The sequence below is a fragment of the Triticum aestivum genome, chromosome 2B (genome assembly GCF_018294505.1).
Source record: "Triticum aestivum cultivar Chinese Spring chromosome 2B, IWGSC CS RefSeq v2.1, whole genome shotgun sequence".
Classification (NCBI taxonomy): Eukaryota; Viridiplantae; Streptophyta; class Magnoliopsida; order Poales; family Poaceae; genus Triticum; species Triticum aestivum.
Genome location: NC_057798.1, coordinates 617,627,891 through 617,634,981, shown reverse-complemented (window position 1 = coordinate 617,634,981; position 7,091 = coordinate 617,627,891).

The following is a 7,091-nucleotide window of genomic DNA, read 5'->3' as shown; positions in this document are numbered from 1 at the left end:
CGGGACGGCGACGGGCGCCGGCGCGGACGGCGGCGCGATGGAGGTGGGCTCGGGGGCCCGATCCGGCCCTCGCCGGGCCGGCGGCACGGGGCGGCAGCGCAGGCGAATGGGGGCGCGACACATGGCGGCGGCGGGGCGAGCCGGACGTGTCCGGCTGCGGCGGAGGGGAAAACTGCTAGGGTTTCGTCCGGAAATCGGGGCAGGGGTCTATAAGTAGAGGTAGAGGGAGCTAGGAGGCTCCAAATGAGGTGCGGTTTTCGCCCACACGATCGTGATCGAACGACCGAGAGCATGGAGGGGAGTTAGATGGGTTATTGGGCTATTTTGGAGGGGTGTTGGGCTGCAACTTAAAAGAGGCCTTTGCGGAAGTGCGGTTAACCGTTGGAGTACCAAACGAGCTCCAAATGAGCCGAAACTTGACAGATGGTCTACCGGTGCTATACCAGGGCCACTTGGAAAGGCTCGGTCCATTCCGAGAATGTTCAACACCCGCACACGAAAAGAAGACAAGAGGGGTGCACCGGTGCATGTGGGAGTGTCGGATTGCGAAGCGGACAACGGGGAAAATGCTCGGATGCATGAGACGAACATGTATGCAAATGAGATGCACATGATGACATGATACGAGATGCATGACATGAATAAAATGAAAAACAAAAGACAAAACCCAACCACGGAGGGAATATCATATCACCTAGCCGAAAATGCAAGAGTTGGAGTTACAAATATGGAAAGTTACATCCGGGGTGTTACAACACTCCACCACTACAAGAGGATCTCGTCCCGAGATCTAGGACTGAAAGAACTCCGGATATTCGGAACGGAGGTGATCCTCGCGCTCCCAGGTGGCTTCTCGGTCGGAATGGTGTGACCACTTCACTTTCAGGAATTTGATTGACTTGTTGCGAGTCTTGCGCTCGGTTTCTTCAAGAATAGCAACGGGATGCTCATGATAAGAGATATCTTCTTGGAGGTCGATCTCTTTGAAGTTGATAGTGCACTCAGGAGTCTTGAAGCACTTGCGAAGCTGTGACACGTGAAACACATCGTGCACATTTGCAAAATCGGATGGAAGCTCAAGTTGATAGGCGAGGTCGCCTCTTTTGCCAATGATCTTGAAAGGACCCACATATCTAGGGGCAAGCTTCCCTTTGATACCGAAGCGACGAGTGCCTTTCATTGGAGAGACGCGGAGGTAGACATGGTCTCCGATTTCAAAAGCCAAATCGCGGTGCTTGCTATCATAGTAACTCTTTTATCGCGATTGCGCGGCTTTGAGATTCTCACGAATGACTTTGCACATTTCTTCGGCTTCTGTGATCAAGTCGTTGCCAAGAAGTTGGCGTTCACCTGTCTCAGACTAGTTGAGAGGAGTACGGCACTTTCTGCCATAGAGAATTTCGAATGGGGCCTTGCCCGAACTCGCTTGGAAGCTGTTGTTGTAGGAGAACTCGGCATATGGAAGACAATCTTCCCACTTCATACCGAAAGAGATGACACAAGCCCTGAGCATATCTTCAAGAATTTGATTGACTCGCTCGACTCGGCCACTTGTTTGAGGATGGAAAGCTGTGCTGAAACGAATGTTGGTGCCCATGGCCGTCTGAAAGGAGTCCCAGAACTTAGAAGTGAAGATGCTTCCACGATCTGTAGATATCAATTGTGGAATACCATGCAAGGAGATAATTCTGGAGGTGTATAGCTCTGCCAGCTGAGCTGCTATGATAGATTCTTTGATAGGAAGAAAATGAGCCACTTTGGTAAGCTTGTCAATGACAATGAAGATAGCATCATTTCCACGCTTGGACTTAGGAAAACCAGTCACGAAGTCCATCTCGATATGGTCAAACTTCCATTCCGGAATAGCAAGAGGTTGGAGGAGACCAGCTGGTCTTTGGTGTTCTGCTTTCACTCTTCTGCAGACATCACATTCATTCACGAATTGAGCAATTTCTCGCTTCATTCGAGTCCACCAATATGACTGCTTGAGGTCATGGTACATCTTTGTACTTCCAGGATGAATGGATAGGAGGGAATTGTGTGCCTCATTCATGATGACTTTTCTCAGATAACCTTTTGGAACCACAATTTGATCCTCGAAGAAAAGAGTATCTTTGTCATCCAAGCGATAGCACTTGTATTTAGGAATGCCCTTGTTAATACCACGTTTCACCTTCTTCACCATGGTATCCAGGAGTTGTGCCTCACGAATTTGATCTTCCAAAGTAGGAGAGACTATGAGGTTGGCAAGAAAACCTTGAGGAACAACTTGAAGATTCAGCTTGCGGAAGGCTTCACAGAGATCCGGTTGAAACGGCTTGAGAATTAGACTGTTGCAATAAGCCTTTCTGCTCAGAGCATCTGCAATCACATTCGCCTTGCCAGGAGTATATTCGATACTCGGATTGTACTCCTGAATCATTTCGACCCATCGAGTCTTCCTGAGGTTAAGGTTGGGTTGAGTGAAGATATACTTGAGGCTCTTGTGATCGGTGAAAATGTCCACTTGCCTTCCCAATAAGAGATGTCTCCATGTTATTAATGCATGGACAACTGCCGCCAACTCAAGATCGTGAGTGGGGTAGTTCTTTTCGTTGGGCTTCAACTGACGAGAGGTATAGGCCACAACTTTTTTCTCTTGCATCAACACAGCACCGAGACCTTGAAGGGAAGCATCACAGAATACTTCGAATGGCTTGGATTCATCAGGAGGAGTCAAAATAGGAGCTGTGACTAGCTTCTCTTTGAGGGTGTTGAAAGCGACGTCACACTCAGGCATCCAGACATACTTGACATGCTTCTGGAGGAGGTTGAAAGAGGCTTTGCAATCTTAGAGAAGTTCTCAACGAATCTTCAGCAATAGCTTGCAAGACCGAGAAAACTATGGAGCTGCTTGACATTCTGAGGAGGTTCCCAATTCACAACTGCAGAAACCTTTGCGGGATTAATAGCAATTCCCTTGGCGGAGATGATGTGGCCAAGATAAAGAACTTCATCAAGCCATAACTCACATTTGGAAAACTTCGCATAGAATTGATGCTCTCTGAGCTTGTCGAGCACCAATCGCAAATGTTTGGCATGATCCTGCTTATTCTTGGAGAAGACCAAAATATCATCGAGATACACCAGAACAAATTCATTGGTGTAGGGGTTGAAGATAAAGTTCATCATGCAAGAGAACGTTGGAGGAGCATTGACAAGGCCGAAAGACATGACAGTATATTCATAAGAACCATAGCTTGTTCTGAATGCTGTCTTGGGAATGTCTTGTTCACGAATGCGAATCTGATGATAACCCATACAAAGGTCAAGCTTGGAGTAGACTTTAGCCCCTTTGAGTTGCTCGAAAAGCTCATTGATGTTAGGAAGTGGGTACTTGTTCTTGATTGTCTTCTTGTTCAATGGACGGTAATCGACACAAGGTCGGTCCGTGCCATCCTTCTTCTGGACAAAAAGAACTCCACAACCCCATGGGGAAGAACTCGGTTTGATCAAACCCAGACGCTCTTGTTCATCGAGCTGCTTCTTCAATTCCTTCAGCTCCTTGGGTCCAAGCTTGTATGGATGCTTGCAAACGGGTTCAGTTCCAGGTTCAAGATCAATAACGAACTCAACTGGCCGATGAGGAGGCATACCCGGAAGCTCTTCTGGAAAGACATCTTGGTACTCACAAACGACTAGAATTCGAGAAATAGCATCCAATTCGCCCTTCTCATTGAGAGAAAACAACTGAATGGTTTCATCACGAGCAGCATAGATGATAACATCCTCAGAAGGGTGTGTTAATTGAATTTGCCTGGCAGCACAATCAAGCTGAGCCTTGTGCTTAGAAAGCCAGTCCATCCCAAGAATAAGATCAATATCAGAATCGCCAAGAACAACTGGAGAAGACATAAATTTATAGTCGCCCATCTTGATAGAAACATCCGGAACCATGTAGCTTGCGTTCATGCTTTTAGCGGGAGAGACAACTGCTAATGGTCTAGGCAACTCTTGGAAAGACAAATCATGCTTAGATGCAAATGGTCTTGAGATGAAACTAAGCGATGCACCAGTGTCAAAAAGAACTTTTGCAGGAATATCATTAACTGGAAGATTACCGATGATCACATCTGAAGAATCCTCTACTGTGCAGCATTCATCATGTTCACCTTTGCAAACTTGGAATTATGCTTGACCACTGCATTGCTTGAAGATCTCACAGGAGGAGGAGGAGGAAGTCGCCTTTGATTCAAGCACTTGTTCGCGTAGTGGCCTTTCTGCTGACACTTGTTGCAAGTCACTTCTGAGAGCGGACGATGATAAGGAGCAATTGACCTTGGAGCTTGAGATTGAGACTTGTTCTGATAGCTTGGGTTGGGTGGGTGGGAAGATCCACGTCCACCAGAGTTCTTCTGTTGGTAAGGCTGACGAAACGGAGGAGGAGGAAGATAAAACTTCTGCTGCTTAGCTGCCACTTGTGAGGAAGAAGAAGATTGCACTGCATCTCTGATTCTCTTCTTAGAAGCCTCACACTTGAGCTGAGCACCTTCTTGCTTGAGTGCCATATTGTAGAATTGATCAAACTGAGTAGGCTCAATAAGAACGAGAGCTAACTGCAGATCCTCTCTAAGGCCACCTCTAAACTGATAGATCATACTCTTCTCATCTGGAACATCTTGCTTAGCAAAGCGAGCAAGTTTCTGAAACTGCTTGTTGTATTCATACACTAACATGTTGCCTTGCTTGAGATTGCGGAACTCCTCACGCTTGCTCTCAACAACACTGGTAGGAATATGGTGAGCTTTAAAGTCCCGACAGAAATCAGTCCAAGTAATCACTCGACCACCTCTGGAATCCTTGTATTGCTGGAACCAATCAGCTGCCTGATCCTTGAGCTGAAAAGAAGCGAACTTGACATAGTCCTCAGGCCTGACATTGCTGCATTCAAAATGCTTGTTGATATCCACGAGCCAATCATCGGCATTTGTGGCCTTGACACAATAACTGAAAGACTTCGGCTGATTTGCAAGGAATTGGTTGAGGGTTGGAAACTAAGGCTGATGATTGAACTGCCCTTGACCTTGATTCCCTTGGTTACCTTGGCCTTGGTTGCGCTCTTGCATGAGCTGGATCATCATCTGAGCATGGGCGTTAGAGGCTTCCATCAAAGCTTGCCATGCCTCCGGAGGCGGAGGTGGAGGTGGAGGGTTCGCCTAACTCCCATCATTGCGTTCCGGATTCTGACGCGTTGGCGGAGCCATCCTGAAGAGGTTGACATCCGTTAGCATCTTGATAGACAGACAGACAAGTTGAATCAACGGATAGAAATTGCAACATATAGTCTTCACAATAAACATTCAAACAAGAATGAACGAATGAATTCCCAAAGTAAACATCACACGTCCATAAAGGTGAGAAGCCACTTGATAAGAGATTGATGAATGAAATAAACAAGGTACAACTGGAACAACTAAGTGGTAAGGATTACCCAATCACAAACCAAATATCTGCGGAAGAAATGCTAGAGCTACTTGAATCCCACCTATAAACTCCCGAAACTTTCTGGTTATGCAATCTGGTGTTGGGGATACAGGGGAAGCACAATATCTCACCCAAACTAACAATCCCTACATCCAGCTGTATCCATCCGTCAACACATAACCAAGAAACCTTCGGAAATCGTGTACCTCAACCTTCGAAAAGCATCCGTTATACGAGTTATGGCAATACTCCCGAGCTCGCCCCAGTACTGGGTTATCGGGGTTATCTCACCAACAACTGCATAAAAGAGATTTTCGATGTCGGCAAATCTCAGGTATTCCAGAACTGCAACGATAAAATTGTGACGACAACACCTCGGAGCTCAACTCCCCGGGACACTGCCACAACCCCTAAATGTCAGGAGGCACCAAGAACACTGTTTTCGTCACAAAACCATCAAAACGATTCCAATATACCCGCGTGATCCTAAAATTTTTTTTAGTGAAAATTTGAGAAGAGGATAGTCAAAACATCTACGTCAGGAGACCTCACCAGAGCGACAAAGGGACTGAGGAGTAAAAAGAATCCTACTCTGTGATATATATAATCCTAAGACTCAAAACATTTTTGTTCTAGACTCAACATCGCCAGCAAACAATCAAGCAGGGGGCTCCTAAGTCGGGGATGGCTCTGATTACCAACTTGTAACGCCCTCGATGCGGCTATATCTCCCACGTGTCGAAGCACGACTTAGAGGCATAACCGCATTGAAAGCAATGTCGCAAGTGAGGTAATCTTCGCACAACCCATGTAATACATAAGGGAAAAGATACATAGTTGGCTTACAGTCGCCACTTCACACAATACATAAATAAACATCCATCATCCAGATTACACTCAAGGTCCGACTATGGAACCAAAATAAAAGAAGACTACCCCAAATGCTACATAGATCCCCGATCGTCCCGATTGGGCACCTCTACTGATCATCTAGAAACGATACATAGTAACGACCAAGGGCCTCATCAAATTCCCACTTCAGCTCAGTTGCGCCATCTACGCCAGTAACCTCGGCACCTGCATCTGTTTTGGTAGAATCTGTGAGTCACGAGGACTCAACAATCTCACACCCGCGAGATCAAGACTATTTAAGCTCATAGGAAGGAAAAGGTGTAATATGGTGGAGCTGCGGCAAGCACTAAGCATATATGGTGGCTAACATACGCAAATGAGAGCGAGAAGAGAAGCAATGCGGCGGTCGAGAAAGCTGGAAGCGATCAAGAAGTGATCCTGAAACTACTTACGTCAAGCATAACACGGACCGTGTTCACTTCCCGGACTCCGCCGAGAAGAGACCATCACGGCTACACATGCGGTTGATGCATTTTTAAGAGGTCAAGTGTCAAGTTATCTACAACCGGACATTAACAAATTCCCATCTGCCTCATAACCGCGGGCACGGCTTTCGAAAGATTATATACCCTGCAGGGGTGTCCCAACTCAGCCCATCACAAGCTCTCACGGTCAACGAAGGAATAGACCTTCTCCCGGGAAGACCCGATCAGTCTCGGAATCCCGGTTCGCAAAACATTTCGACAATGGTAAAACAAGACCAGCAAAGCCACCCG